Source organism: Polypterus senegalus, chromosome 13 (genome assembly GCF_016835505.1).
Source record: "Polypterus senegalus isolate Bchr_013 chromosome 13, ASM1683550v1, whole genome shotgun sequence".
NCBI lineage: Eukaryota > Metazoa > Chordata > Cladistia > Polypteriformes > Polypteridae > Polypterus > Polypterus senegalus.
This window is the reverse complement of record NC_053166.1, coordinates 114,837,616-114,854,436: the sequence shown is the minus strand read 5'-3', so window position 1 is coordinate 114,854,436 and position 16,821 is coordinate 114,837,616.

Genomic DNA, 16,821 nt, shown 5'->3' with positions numbered 1-16,821 from the left:
AATTTGACGGTAAATTCGGCAATGGTATTATTAGGGAAAACATCCCGGGAAGAATTGCTGGGAAGAACAACGTAAAGGCTTTTTCTCTCCATTGTGAAAACCCTGTGAATGTAATACTATTTTTCATTCTCTGTATTTAACGTCTCGGCGTAGCTTTCAGGGATCCAACTGTTAAACATTTCGGGCCATCCGCGCCATTTCACCAAAATACAGTAATCTCGAGGTTGCGTTCCAGACCCCCCCCGTGATAGGTGAAAATCCGCGAAGTAGAAACCATTTGTTTGTATGGTTATTTTTATATATTTGAAGCCCTTATAAACTCTCCCAACCTGTTAACATTGTTAGAGCCCTCTAGACATGAAATAATACCCTTTAGTCAAACGTTTAAACTGTGCTCCATTACAAGACAGATATGACAGTTCTTTCTCACAATTAAAAGAATGCAAACATATCTTTAAAGGAGCGCCGCCAGGAGCAGAGAATGTCAGAGAGAGCCGCTAAGAAAAGCAAACAATCAAAAATCAATACGTGCTTTTAAGTATACAGAAGCACCGCGATAAAGCGGCATTTTGTAGAGGAGCGTCCATGTCCTCTGTGCAAACAGCCCCTCTGCTCACACCCCCTCCGTCAGGCAGAGAGAGTGAGAAAGATAGAGAAAAGCAAACAATCAAGCACGGCGCGGGAAGCATATCTTATATCATTGAGGAGTTTTAGTTAATATCTAATACATGCTCTGATTGGGTAGCTTCTAAGCCATCCGCGAATAGCGTCCCTTGTATGAAATCAACTGGGCAAACAAACTGAGGAAGCATGTACCATAAATTAAAAGTCCCATTGTCCGCAGAAAGCGGCGAACCAGCGAAAAATCTGTGATATATATTTAGATGTGCTTACATTTAAAATCCGCGATAGAGTGAAGCCGTGAAAGTCGAAGCGCGATATAGCGAGAGATTACTGTATTCTTTTTTCTACTGATATTTTTTTTCGCCAAAATCTTTTCAATCCTGAAGTCGTCCAGCCCTCGAATCTTTTGTAACTCCGCGTCGTAAAAGGAACCTATAATGTCTTTGCCGTCATAATCTTTGAGCTTGTAGACAGGTGGATCCCTAGGGACTAGTTCAGAAATGGTAATTACCTCATCTGAAAATGTTTGTTCATAGCCCTTGGTAAAAGGATTCCGGGATTTCGACACTCTCACCGTATCTCCAACTTAGAATTTATATTTTAGACTTCTTTTGGGTTTAGTTATGCCGTATACGTTTTTTTAAAGACTTTCCAAGAATTGGAACTATTCACCTCGGCAGGGGCCATTTTTATGCCTCGTTTATAGCTGAGATTATAAGATTTCACCAAGTCCTGTAACCCTGGCAGATAGGACCGGGTATTCCGGAAACTGAAATAATGCCACATTTTGGTCTTCAGAGTTCGATTGAACCTCTCCACCACCGAAGCCTTTAATTCACTAGCGGTGGTGAAATGTTTTATCCCGTGTTTATTGAGCAGGCTTTGAAATTCCCGATTGAGAAACTCTTTACCGCTATCGGTCTGAAGTTTGACGGGAACTCTACCTTCCTCCAAAATTTCTGGAAAAGCCCTGGTTACTTCTTTACCCGTTTTGTTTTTCAGAACCCTGACCCAGGCATATTTAGAAAGAATATCTATACAAGTCAGTAGATACTTGTAGCCTCGGTTATACTCGGCCAGGTTTGTCATATCCGCCAGATCGATCTGCCATTGCCCGTCTATATTGAAAAATACACTTTATTCCTTTTAAAATGGATTCTGACACCACTTAACAACTTAGAAAACATTTTATTTAGGATTCTGAATTGTTCAGACTGCATCGGTGTCAGGTTCAGAAAGACCCACCAGTTCTATCATATCATCAAATTCCAGGTCATATTTAGTCTACACATTCATATGACCCTCATGATTAAGATTACACTTACAAAACTCATTTGCCACACGACAGGTTACAGATTAGGAGTATTCATCCATTTCATAAAATGACTGCATTACAGTGTCATAAATAGAGCTGGTATTTTCAAATTCATCCACTGTCTTTTCAACCACTGTGTCTATTTTGGGAATCGGCAGTAGAATATTATAATACCCCAGAACTTTCACTGCCAATCGTTTTAGCCAAGACTTATGGAAAATCTTCAGAATCTTCTGAAAACGATCTTGTCGGTAGGCGATTTCAGGTTCAAAGAGGCAGGTATGCCTAGACTGTCCGTAGTTTCTGGTCGTAGTAGACAATAATGTCCAGCAGAGACGTCATCAGTCCTTGAACAAGTTGCAGGGCCTTTTTCCAGGTTTCAGACAGCACACCATCAAGGAAGTCCATATCTGTCTCAGAAAGTCCGATCGACATCTTGTTTGTTCACTCAAGGTTGTGCTGGAGTTAGGTAAGAGGTTTCCGTCTGATCACCATTAGCGGAGACAGGGTAAGAATTCACCGGCCCTGGAGACTGAAATCCACCGTTGGTCTCAAGGTCTGTAGCCCAGAGACTGTAATCAGGTCATACAGTAAAATAACGCGGGTCACATTCTTGGTGGTCCTGGTATGGTAAGATTCAGGCTTTGGAGCCTCAGGCGGGGACCCTGAGGATGTTACACCGACCTCTCTCATGTCAGAGTCTGTAGCTGTCGAAATGCGGAGAGCTCTAAAAGCTTCAATGAATTCTGAGGTCTGGTCATCCATCTGGATCCGGTGACTAACAGGTTGAGTATTTAGGGTAAAAGGGAGGGGCATGGCGTAGACTAAAGTTGTGTTTTCCTTATCGTCGCCGCCTGATTCTATCTTTGTTTCGTACGACTTAGTCCGACCTGCGTCTGCCGCTTCAGCTTCAAGAAACTCTGGCAACAAACATCTTTTAACCCTGCAGATCCAACGCTTCGCTGGTACCTCGGTCATAGATTCAATTTCCAGTCTTTAGAAAAGCACACGTCCTCCGGAGAGAAGACTGGGAAGTGTTGGGAGGCCAGCCGTCAGGTGCTGCCTCACCGGAGGCCGAGGCAGGCCCTTCAGGCCGACAGGGTACAGATTGGAACGAGGGCCGACCTTGGGCATGTCAGGACTTGTCGAGGTAAAGGCTGTAACATGCCTGGGCTTGTTTTTCGGGAGATGGGGGCTGGGAAGTGGGGCAGTGGTGGGTTCCGGGAGGGGGCAGTGGTGGGTTCCGGGAGGGGGCAGACATCCATCAAACAGCTCTTGACTGTTTAACCAATCAGGTGCAGGGGTGGGTTGAAGAAGGGGGCAGACATCCATCAAAAGGCTTTTGACAGTTTGTTTAACCAATCAGGTGCAGGGAGCGGGTTCAAGGAGGGGGTAGACATCCATCAAAATCCCCTTGACAGTTTCCTTAACCAATCAGGTGCAGGGGGCGGGTTCAAGGTGAAGTCTGGGTGGGGACAGGGTGTCTTTCACCAATCCGCCGTCAGGAGGTGGAGCCGGGTCACGTAGAGGGTCGGGGTCGGGACTTCCGGTATTGCATCACACAGGGCGGTGCTTGCGGTATGATGTCATATGGGGCGGGGCTTAAGGACAGTAATCATTTTGATTGACAGTTTGACAGAAGCCACCTGGCTTATACCACTCTTGACAGTTTGTTTAACCAATCAGGTGCAGGGGGCAGGGGCCGGGTCACGTGGAGGGGGTAGACATCCATCAAAAGGCCTTTGACAGTTTGTTTAACCAATCAGGTGCAGGGGACAGGTTCAAGGCAGTCTGGGAGGGGACAGGGTGTCCTTCACCAATCTGCCACCAGGGGGCGGGGGCCGGGACTTCCGGCATTGCGTCATACGGGGCAGGACTTCTGGTATTGTGCCATAGGGGTGGGGATTACAGTATGACGTCATAGGGGCGGGGCTTAAGGACATTAATCGTTTTGATTGACAGTTTGACAGAAGCCGCCTGTCTTATACTACTAAGCCATTAACAATCCATCCAAGAGCTATCTTCAGAGCATAAGGACCTTCACTTCTACTGTGTATGACTTGCCATTGCTCCATGGCTTTAGGGTCATTTGTACCTATTAACAAGCCTACTTCTGCCTTTATTTGTGGTAGGTGCACATTTTTGAGATAGGACCATCTCGTGATATCCTCTTGCATAGGGTTGTTCTCCCTTTTCACTGGTATAAAGTTCAGTGTGTAAACCTCTGACAATTCAATAAATATGTTTTATTCTACCCCACAGACTTGTAACTCCGATAAAATGGAACATTTTACTAGTTTCTGTTTATTTACTTTGTCCCTTTCTACAGTGCTTTTATGGACTTCAGCCTTTCTTCTAGGAAGATTTAATTGCTCTTGCAAGCTTTCTGTGCAAAATGTAGCTGTACTGTCAGAGTCTATTAGGGAATATGCTTCTACACATCTTTCACTCATTTCAGACTTAATCTTAACTGGGAACACAGCTAGGACACACTCTTTACCGACCCCGGTAGCCGTGCACATCTCTAATGGTTCCACAAGAAGAAGAAATGTTTTTCTTTTCCGACTATGTTTTCAGAGGAAACTTCCCTTGATCAGTCTTGTTTTTTTCCTTGTTGAAGGTATGACTTTGATAGATGGCACCGTACATATGATGCATCACTATTGTAGCCTGTTGTTCCAGAAAGTCAACTAGGTCAGTGAGACGTGACCTTCTGTCTTCTTTACTTTCGATCTCCCAAGCTGTACATTTCCAAAGCCCTTGCATGTTCCTGGGGGAGCTTTGAGGTTATAATGTGAAGGTTTGTACTATTGTCAAACTCATTTCACAGGTCATGGATCCTCAAAGCAGGATAATATCCCAAAACAGACAGATAACATAATCCAAAAATGGCTAAGAACAAACTACTGGACTATCTTGAAGTGGCTTTCAAAGAGCCCTGATTTCAATCCTATGTAATATCTATGAAATGAACTGAAATGTGTAGCCTGGAGAAGACACCCATGAAACCTGACACAGGTGGAGCAGTTTGCTCTGGAAGAGTGGGCCAAACTACCTGTTGAAAGGTGCAGAAGTCTCATTGAGAGCTACAGGAACCGCTTCTTTGCATTGATTGCCTCAAAAGGTGTGCAACAAAATATTAGATTAAGGGTCCCATCAATTTTGTCTGAGCCATTTTCATTTATATTATAATTTGAATTATTCAATCAAAACTCTAAAGAAAATTCTGATTTTTTGTTAAACACGTAAATAAACAACGATAGGTGCCAATTACTTTTGTCACTTTCAAGTTCTTTCAGAGACAATTGTTGGTTCTTCTTTCTTCATGGAGGAGTACGCACAAGTTTGTCCAAATATGAACATTGTAATTATATGCAAACCAGAGTGTAAATTATGATTTCAAGGTGCTGGTCTACTAAATATTCTAAGAATTAATAAAACAATGGGATGTTCAGGTTTTAATTAGAGGCCCCCAAAGCTGCAAAATGATTTGCTTACTTATAAAAGAGATGCCCCTTCAGTCTTACCTATTAAATCCAGAATGAAGAATAACTACTTAACATGATTAGAGCTTCTGATTAGATGTACTTATTTATTCTCTTACTATTCTGTACCAAAATGTAAGTATTAAAATAAATATGAACCTTTCCTGAACCTTCTGTATTTAGTTTGTGCTGTTGGAATCCAGCTGCAGCACTTGGTGGCGCTGCTCTACTTCCATGCTGTTTTCCTGGCTATGGGATTGACACTAGAAATACTGGAATCCTTTGAATCCAAGGGTCAATCCAAGAATGAAAGGGTTTGTCATCTTATTAGGCTGACAAAAAAAAAAAAGCTTGCATAATACAGTAGAATGCCCAGGAGGTCGTCAGGACTGTGCCTATGTCTAACTTTGGCTATGACTTTTCATTACAACAGACCATGAACATTCCAGAGTTTATTTTCTCCAGGGATGCTACTGACTGGAGTTTTTGTTTTACTTTCCTCCACACAATATATCAGGGGAGGAAATATTGCTAGGGTTTTTTTATATTAATCAGTTTGAAATTGCTCTGCTTTACTATGTGTCTATGTGTTTAAACTAATCTGTATTTATATATGTGTGCATTTTGAAATGTGTCTTTTTTATTTGTAAGCTTGTTACAGCACTCTGGGCCTGCACATCTACAGAGTACACAGAAATTCATACTTACATGCAATAGTCAACAGACAACATGTTACCTTTCTCTGGTGTCATTACTAGTAATCAGTATTATTTACTTTGAAAATTCTATAGGTGGAGTGGTGGCTCTGAAGTTGGGGATCTATACCGGAAATTGGAAGGTTGCTGATTTGAACCCCATAATGCCAGAAGAGTCTCTACTCTGTTTGGCCCCTGAGCATGGCCCTTAACCTGCAATTGCTCCATTATGGATGTGACATTAATCTGCATCCAGCCCTGCAAACAGGTCCTCCAACTTGCAGGGAAAACTCGGGCTTTGGTGGCAGGATTAACACTCTAGCCACTCTAAAAAAAACTCACAATGTTCATGCAAATACTGCAGACCTTTACACATAAAAACTTAATGAACCTCTGAAGATTCACTTCCCAGCCTAAAATGTAAAGGCTTGAGGGTAGTACCTCAGCAATAATGTAATGGTGGCCCCACTTCTTGGAGTTCCACCCACAGAAATCTTTATATAAAGTAATGGAAACACAAATTAATTTTAAAGAAAAATGCATTTAAAATAACATAAATAACAGTAAAAAAGAAATAAATATAAACTGTAACATGACAACCAGGGTGACAGCTCTCCCATACAGTCATTGCTAAGTTCAGTGGTTTGTCTGACAATAAATAAAGGTTAAATGTAACACATAGCCCATCATTAAGAAAAGACATGGACTGTACTTTGAAAGTTAAGTGAGTACTGGGTCAGACACCCCTTGCAGCCATATGGATCACACATTGGAGATGGTCAAGCTCAAGATCTGTTGTAAGTGCAGCCTATAGATTAAGCAGTGGAGCTTCTTCAAACTTTGAGTCCTATTTCTTACTGAATTTGCGAAGCTTTTAAAATCATTGATAATTGAATGCTTTTGATAAATAACATAACCAATGTAAACCTTGTATGGAAAAAATGTACTCTCAGAAAAAAAGTGAAAAAATAGACAAGAACAACTAATACAAAAGAACAAAGAAAAATCATGTGACCGGCAACAAGCATAGCAACCCCAAACAAGTTAGCTGCCTCCTTAATGCACCTCTGTTAAGGACACTAATGGGTATTCAAGGATATTTCTGAGAAGGATAATCAGAAGATGATAAACGCTAGGCAAAATACAGTAAAAAGGCAGGCAGGAGTTGAAAACCGTGAAGGTGAAAACAAAATCAGGCAAACAAGAAACAACTTTGCCAAATACGTGAATCAGTATCAAATTCTACTAGTAAACTAAATGATAACTTTTATGTTTGTGCGTGTATATGTATATAAATAATATATTATATATATATTGTCACACACGTGCGCATGGGAGGCAGCTAAAGGGCTTGAGTAAGGGCAGTTCTGAAGCATACCGGGATGTGGCAGAGGGCACTGACTCTTTTTCTCCCTTTCCTGTACACCATTCACAGGAGATCCCACCAGGCTCTCTTGATGTCACTTCCGGGTCCGAGCCAATGAAAGAAGACCTTGCCGGCTCCAGCCCCTGTGATGTCATGTCCGGACTCGAACCAATGGCTGAAGACCATGAGCCCGATCCCTATGATCTCACTTCCTGTCTTCCCCTTTAAAAACTTTGTGACAGTGGCATAGTTGGCAGGATGGAGAAGTCCCAGAAGAGAATGGGACAGGACCCGCAATACACCCAGGTGGGAGCGTACCGGGGCTGAGTTTTCGGGTAGGTAGGGAGTTCCATGTTTCGGAGTGACCCAGTGCGAGCTCTGCGCCCAGCATGCTTCACTAGGCAACCTAGGCAGGCCAGGGAGTGCGAGAGGGGCTCACAGAGTTGGGCTGCTCCGGAAGGGGGAGGCGAAGAGGGCTGTTTATGCTGTTTCAAGAATGCATTGGCAATTGTTTTCAATATTTAATATGTGTTATTAATTTTTATTTGTATGTGTTTTTATCATTTGTTTTATGATTTATGATGATAGGTCCCCTTCCACATATATTAATTAACATCAACATTGTCAGTACAGAATCAAATACTAGTGTTACTGCTATACATCCATTTTCTGAACCTACTTGATCCTTAGCTTGTATTGTAGCCCTAAGTCTAAGCCATGAAATCACCATTTGTAAGTTGACCATCGGCTTAGAAAAAATACCTTTGCATGTGAATACAATTAAATATTTGCCAGTGCAAAAACATGAGCCTGTCTTTATGAATGTTACATAATCCTCCTGGGATTAATAAAGTATCTATCTATCTATCTATCTATCTATCTATCTATCTATCTATCTATCTATCTATCTATCTATCTATCTATCTAATGTTACATTCATCTAGATTCATCTGGATTAATAACAGATTTCAACAGTTTAAGCAAACTTTTGTGGATGATAAATAATAATGCTATATAATAACTGGTCTCGGATACATTTTTTAAAAATCCACTTGGTGGAGCCAAAAGCCAACAGTTTCCAAAAGACTGTAAGCCTGCTCTCTCAAGGAACTGCTTCCAGCATTTTGAGACAATAACTGGAGCTGAATATAGTAAATAAGGAATTGCTCCTATTTATCTTGTACTATTAAAGTACATATCAGTGTTCAGATAGAACAATTAGAAGATTCTGAAAATAACTCAGAGAAATTAAAAACCATGGTAGACTATTGACTGCAGGGTCATCAAACATTAGAACAAATAAAAGTGTCATACAACACACAAAATGTATTTCAGAATATTCTGGTATCGAAATCAACAGAGGTAATTTAGATAACATGGATTGAGTTGAATTTCACAGCATGGTTTTCAAACTATAAAGAGTTTCTCCAAGCCAAGTCAATTATAAGAAGTTAAACACAAAAATCTGTAACAAGAGTGTGCCCATATGGCATCCTCCACAATCGGTATATTGCCAAGGATGCAGAAGATGTCAAAAATGGTGTGTGCTCAAGTACATAAATACAAAACAAGAGGGTCTGTTTGTTTCTTCTACATGCAGATCCAATCGCATAGATTTTATCAAATCTGGGAATCATTTATATAATAGCTCAGTTTAAGGTATTTTTGTTTATTATCTTTAACAAAATGATGACCAGGAATTTACAATGATGCACAATGTAAAAGAGAAAATTAGCAAACAGGTTATTGGGTGTTTGAAAAACTTGCACCTTCAAATAACATTATGTGCATTTCAGTTTAAATATTTTAATGGTAGGAGATAATAAATAAAATCCACTAGGAAGGAGAAACAGGATTATGCCTAAAATCTACAACAAATATATACCTAGTTCCCAAATTAAGTCCTATAGAATTTGATTGTAGTGACTAGTGATGAGTGTGGTCAAGTGAAGGAACTTCAAGTCACCATTGGAAACTGTTGGGGTGCCAAACTGGTTGTCCTGTTTAATTTCAACCAAATATTCGCTTTAAAACAAACAAAAGTTAGGGCTTCAAAGCATGACAACAGAAAGGCTTCTAAAGAAGATTGCCTTCAAGCTATGTAATTGCAAAATTTCTATGGAAGGAACTCCATCCTGTCTTGGATTTAGTGCAAGACTGAACAGCTTCTCCCATCAGCAATGAGATTTATAGCTCTAGGATTAGAAAAGACAGAGTCAGTTGCCATCACTAGGTGTTTTCTCTGTGCTGTGGTGGGAACAAGAGAGAGGAATGTTAGAATCAGCAGCCCCTCTCGACCCAAAGTGGTATTAGACACCTCTGATAAGCCCAGGGAGTGGTCTACAGACGCGCATGTGTGACATGAGAAGAATAGGCATGTTTTGAGTTATGTACAATCTTGTAAAACTGACACTAAAAGTTTGTTTTGCAGGCAATTTTCCAATTGTGGAATGTGCCGATCACTAAAGAGGTTTTTTTGAGTTTTAAAGGTTTTTCTTTATGGATGGAAAAGAAGCAATACAGCTCTCTAAAGCCATGTTCATGCATGTGTTCTTTTCTGCAACTACATAAAACATGCAATCCATACTATATCACCAAAATCAATCCTATTTATGCCTCTTGTTTACATCGCTGTGGAGGAATGCAGTAGATTTTTTAAGACACCCTAAAATGCATTATCATGCACTTTGCTATATTTTCTTCACATTTCTAATTCAGACATTACTGTTTTCTTGTCAGCATCTGATCTGCTCTCAGCACTAATGAGTCAAACAGGATTTTAAGTCCTCTTAAATGCAATACTTTATACATTACATATAGTCCATAATTTTACAGTATCTAAAGTGTGAGAAAGACATTGTGTTTCTATACTCTGTTGCCAAAATATCAAAATGCCTAGCAGTATAATATTTATTTAAACATGATTTAAATAAAAAATGTAATTAAATCAAGAATTCATTCATTATGTTTTTATTTACTGTAGTTTTACAAAATTTGTTTGAAGAGCAGGTACCTCAGCTCATTTTTATATGAAACAGACAAGAGCGGGTTTACACAAAAAGTGAACTTAAAGTTCCTGAAGAATAGAACACTGGTGACACTCTGGGCTTTCCTTCACATGCTTTTAACTTTTTAATGCCTGGAGAGTCTTGGCCATTTACCCTTCTCCATGAGTAATGGTGGCCTTCTTGGCTGCAGGGGTATCAGATAAGAAGTGCATGTAAAGGCATCCAGTGAATCACCATTCAGTAGACATAATCATTCCTTTATTGCCCAGGTTGCACAGAAGCTCTCCCCTTTCTATTAAAGGGAAAGCATGGCTAAATCTTTCCTGAGAAGGGCAATATTGTAAAGAATGTTACTTATTCCTTCTCAATTATCAGTTTTTTTTTTTAATTATTAAATTAGTTTTTGTAGTGGGTTATAATTTTTATCATTAATCTGGCAACATGATTTTGTCTTTTGGCTTTGGTGTGGCCACCACCATTTTGTTTAGATTCTTGCATGGATGTCAGTATGTTATTAATTGTTCCTAGGATCGTTGCCAGTCATGTGTCATTTCATGTCATCACTCCCGGCCTTTTTAAGACGTCTGCGCACAGCTTCAGATATCCAGTCTTTTGGATTTGCATCTTAAAACAACTACATCTAGTTAGAGTGAAGAATAAGAAATGTGAGCAACAGTTAGGACTTTGTATAGTGTGTATTTTCACTTTAATTTTGGGTTTGTGTTTCTGGCTTTGGCAATCTGTTCTCTCCGACTTTCCTGATCTTTTTGGCAAAGATTTGTTCCTACTGCTAATAGCTTTATTTGATCTCATTTTTCTGTTTCTAATCTCTCTGGACACAGGGTGTCCATACCACATAGGACTTTTAGCAGACAGGAGGTCTTCTGCAGCCTCCTGTTTGACCTTAATAGCTTCTCTCTCAATCTAGAATCTCCAAAGTTCTCTTTGTCAGTGATCGTGAAATAACTCTTTCTTTCTCCTCCAGGGTTCTTTGTCTTTCCATACTGACAAGAAGAGCTTGTCATTTTGCAAGTTTGGGGCTTTTTAAATTGTTTTTTGCTGTTTTGTCCTTCCTGGTACTATCCTAAGCTACGCAATTTCTTGCCAGTTGTTCATTTCTTTGCATTCCTAAAAATTAGATTTTTCCAAAGAAATGCAGAACATTATACTGTTGTGCTTGAAAGTTTGTAAACCCTTTAGAATTTTCTATATTTCTGCATAAATATGACCTAAAACATCACCAGGTTTTCACTCAAGTCCTAAAAGTAGATAAAGAGAAACCAGTTAAACAAATGAGACAAAAATATTATACTTGGTCATTTATTTATTGAGGAAAATGATCGAATATTACATATTTATGAGTGGCAAAAGTATGTGAACCTCTAGGATTAGCAGTTAGTTTGAAGGTGAAATTAGAGTCAGGTGTTTTCAATCAATGGGATGACAATCAGGTGAGAGTGGGCACCCTGTGTTATTTAAAGAACAGGGATCTTATCAAAGTCTGCTCTTCACAACACATGTTTGTGGAAGTGTATCATGGCACGAACAAAGGAGATTTCTGAGGACCTCAGAAAAAGAGTTGTTGATGCTCATCAGGCTGGAAAAGGTTACAAAACCATCTCTAAAGAGTTTGGACTCCACCAATCCACAGTCAGACAGACTGTGTACAAATGGAGGAAATTCAAGACCATTGTTACCCTCCCCAGAAGTGGTCGACTAACAAAGATCACCCCAAGAGCAAGGCGTGTAATAGTCACGCGAGGTCACAAAGGACCCCAGGGTAACTTCTAAGCAACTGAAGGCCTCTCTCACACTGGCTAATGTTCATGTTCATGAGTCCACTATCAGGAGAACACTGCACAACAATGGTGTGCATGGCAGGGTTGCAAGAAGAAAGCCACTGCTCTCCAAAAAAACATTGCTGCTCATCTGCAGTTTGCTAAAGATCACGTGGACAAACCAGAAGGCTATTGGAAAAATGTTTTGTGGACGGATGAAACCAAAATAGAACTTTTTGTTTTAAATGAAAAGCGTTATGTTTGGAGAAAGGAAAACACTGCATCCCAGCATAAGAACCTTATTCTATCTGTGAAATATGGTGGTGGTAGTATCATGGTTTGGGCCTGTTTTGCTGTATCTGGGCCAGGACGGCTTGCCTTCATTAATGGAACAATTAATTCTGAATTATATCAGAGAAATCTAAAGGAAAATGTCAGGACATCTGTCCATGAACTGAATCTCAAGAGAAGGTGGGTCATGCAGCAAGACAATGACCCTAAGCACACAAGTTGTTCTACCAAAGAATGGTTAAAGAAGAATAAAGTTAATGTTTTGGAATGGCCAAGTCAAAGTCCTGACCTTAATCCAATCGAAATGTTGTGGAAGGACCTGAAGCGAGCAGTTAAGGTGAGGAAACCCACCAACATCCCAGAGTTGAAACTGTTCTATATGGATGAATGGGCTAAAATTCCTCCAAGCCGGTGTGCAGGAATGATCATAAGTTACCGGAAACGTTTAGTTGCAGTTATTGCTGCAAAGGTTGGGTGGGGGCGTGGGGTCTCACACCAGATACTGAAACTAAAGGTTCACATACTTTTGCCACTCACAAATGTGTAATATTCAATCATTTTCCTTAATAAATAAATGACCAAGCATAATATTTTTTTCTTTTTTGTTTAATTGGTTTCTCTTTATCTACCTTTAGGACTTATATACATATTGTGGCAGTAGGGGGCACTAGTGCTCCCTTGAACCCTCAGGTACAACTCCAGACACTAGGTAAAAGTCCAAGACTTTTTATTTTCTTTTAACACAGTGCACCAAGCACCTTCCACACTACTCATTAATTATAAACCAAATTCAACACTATAATCACTCCTCCACTCCCAGACACTTTGCTCCTCTCCCTTCCAGCACAGCTCAGTGTCTGGACTGAGGCATCATCCTTTTATAGCCCCTGACCTGGAGGTGTTCCTGTCCCAACAGTCCACAGTTCCTTATTCCTTCCGGGTCAGGGCAATCAGTTCTTTACTTCAACCCGGGAGCACAACATTTCTTCCCGTCACGTGACTGTGACGTACTCTCGGGTCAAACGGCATCACAGAGCCCATAAGCCCCCCCACAGCGACTCCTGGTGGTCCCCAAGGTATCCAGCAGAGCTGTGTATAAACACTACAAAGTCCATAAGGCCCTGCTGGACCTCGGGGCACGATCTTGATGTCGGGAGAGCTCCTCCTGGAGGCCTGGGGGTGAGGACCGGCATGGGAAGCCGGCAGTCCTCCACAATATTTATGCAGAAATACAGAAAATTCTAAAGGGTTCATAAACTTTCAAGCACAACTGTACATTGTACACTCTTGTAAATGAAGTTCAATAAATTCTTCCCTTCTGTGAAGTTGCCATGTCCCCACTCCAGGAAGTGATCCATTTAATAGAAATATGTTTCTAAGATACTTACTGTATGTACACAGCCAGGAAAAGAATATTTAACTTCTTGTAAGTTTTTATTGGGAATGAATATGTAAAGACTTGCTTCTCATCTAATTTATTTACACCTATTTCTGACATGAAATAAAAATGTTTGTCATTTTTATTTGAAATTTATGCAGTACAATTAGCTTACCACCAATGCCAGTGTCTACTTGTCCATTCATCTATTTTTTTCATTTTGAATTTTCCAATGTAGCCTACTCAGGCTGCTTAAACTCCAAGGCAGGAGCCATTGCTTGAGGAGCCTACTACCCATCACTACAAACTTTCACACCCTCACTCATAATAGATCAACGTGGAGGATGATAATTGTTAGATAAAACCAAAATACCTGGAAAAACACATGCAGAGAACAGAAAATGTAAATACTCCTTACATATGATGAATCAATTATTGGTGCCTGAAGCTATGAGGTATGAATGATAACTAGTGAGTTATATGGCACCCATTAAAATACATTTGGGACACAAAAAGTCTCTATAGTTCTCTAGGCACTAATTCTGAAATCAATAAACAAAAGTAAAGAAAATCCTACAGCTCAGATGTATGCCAGAGCCAGTTTAATTGAAAAGCTGCAGCATTGGCTGCATTTCTAGTCTCTCCAAAACAAGAGAGGCCTTTTTTACAAAAGATTTAAAGACATATGAAATAACGAGAGAGATTTAAAGATGTATCACATGACTGACTTCTGTGAAGCATGAATAAAAAGAAGATAATATGCAGTATTTTTGCCAAAGCAGTGTTGGGAGTGTAGTTCATAAGTATTCAATACAGTCTAATTAAATTCAATTTGTGGTTATTATACCTTACAGAACAATGACAGGTATTTTTTGTTAGCCTCAATAGTGTAGAAACATGATATGAAAATAAAACACATTGACAAATGACACAGCAAGCACAAATTTCAAAAAAGTGTTACCTTTTCAAAAATAAAAAAAAAATATTCAGTTCATGAATAGGGTGGCATGGTAGCACAATGGTAATTGCTGCCGCTTTGTAGATCCAGCATCTCAGGTTTACATCTAGCACCTGGGTGTTGTCTATGTAGACCGTGTATGCTCTCCCTATGTTTGCATGGCTTCATGCCACTTCCCCAATGTTGTTTAGGTTTGTCTAAATGACTGTTCCATATCCACCTTGTGTGGGAGTGTGCATGGGTGGGCCCTATAATGGACAGCACCTTATGCAGTGTGGTTTCATGCTGCTGGATTGTTTCCATCCCCCTGTGACCCTGAATTGAATTAGGTTTGTATTGGAATGTTTTATGTTGAATGCATAAATAAATAAAAATCAGATATGTATGCATATAGTTTGGAAAAATGTATTAGACATTTGTGCTTGGGATGTGACGAGAGTTGGAAAAAAAAACTAGGGCAGAAGGAACAGAGAACTTCTTTGCCTAGAGGATTATCAATATCCAAAAACAAGTAATCAAGAGATAGCCTGAACTCAATCAAAAGAAGATTGTATTTGGTTCTACTACTTAACCTGGAGGAAGACTTACATGTGAATACAACAACAACAACAACAACATTTATTTATATAGCACATTTTCATACAAACAGTAGCTCAAAGTGCTTTACATATTAAAGAATAGAAAAATGAAAGACACAATTATAAAACAAAATAAATCAACATTAATTACCATCGAAAAAAAGAATATTGCTTCCATCCATCCATTATCCAACCCGCTATGTCCCAACTACAGGGTCTCTTTCATTATATTACAACAAATAAATTAATAGACAGCTTATTATCTGAATATCAGAAAAATATGACAACTTTAAGTTATTAAGAATACTGGTGAAAGCAATTTAGAGGCCTCAAAAGAGCTACAGTTTTCTAATAACATATATCCAGGCCAGTAATCTCCCTGCTGGATACACAGTAATTGATAATTGATTTTATTTGTGACATATAAGTATTTCATTTTGGTTCAGTAATTAGTACTGCTGCTTCTTCATAGTTCCAGGGGCCTGCGTCCAATCCACAATCCTGACATGTCTGCATTATTGTTTTTTATTATTTTTTAAATATATGAATGTGAAGTATAAGTGATTCTATATTAGTGAACAGATGTGCTTATGTATGTATGCTATAATGGACTAACATCCTATTCAGTGTTGAATCCTATGTTTTTTTTCTTGTGCTGCTACAACAGCTTCCTACTCCTTGTGTCCCTGAAATGGAGAAAATGTGGAGCCAGAATATAGTTGTATGGAAATATTATGAATGATAAGTGATTTTTCCTGATAGAATGGAAAAACTCCTAAAAAGCTAGTGCCTTAAGCTTGTACAAGACAACCAGCAGAGGTGAAGGCAGTGAGGCAGAACTGCATATGATTAACACTAGGCACTATGTGCCTTTTCAGTTCAGCTTGCAAATCTTTTTAAATTATCTATTTCCTTAGGTCAGTGTTTTCATTGCAACTTCTCATTTAACACACAGAAAAGCAGCTGATCTCCCACTTGCCCCTAGTGCTTATGTACAATAACTGGGAACTTCATAAACACCAGGAAATAAACACTAGTCTCTTAAAAGTGTCCCTCTGGGGCACCACTTTGTTTGGAGTGCCAACTTACCGTAGTGCTCTTCTCTTTTTTGGCTGCTCTTTCTAGTATCATTTAATCATTCAGTCAGCTACCTTGTGGATTGTTTGATTGGGGTCAACCACACTGAGAATATGGCAGGAGGAAAGGGGACAGCAAAGCTCAGTCTGAGTTTTAGCATAAACATCTTCCGGCCATCACATTTTGTACACTAATATTTACCCCTTTTTAAAATTTTAGAACAGATCCTACACTTATATCCTTAAACCATCCATATGAATTATTTATA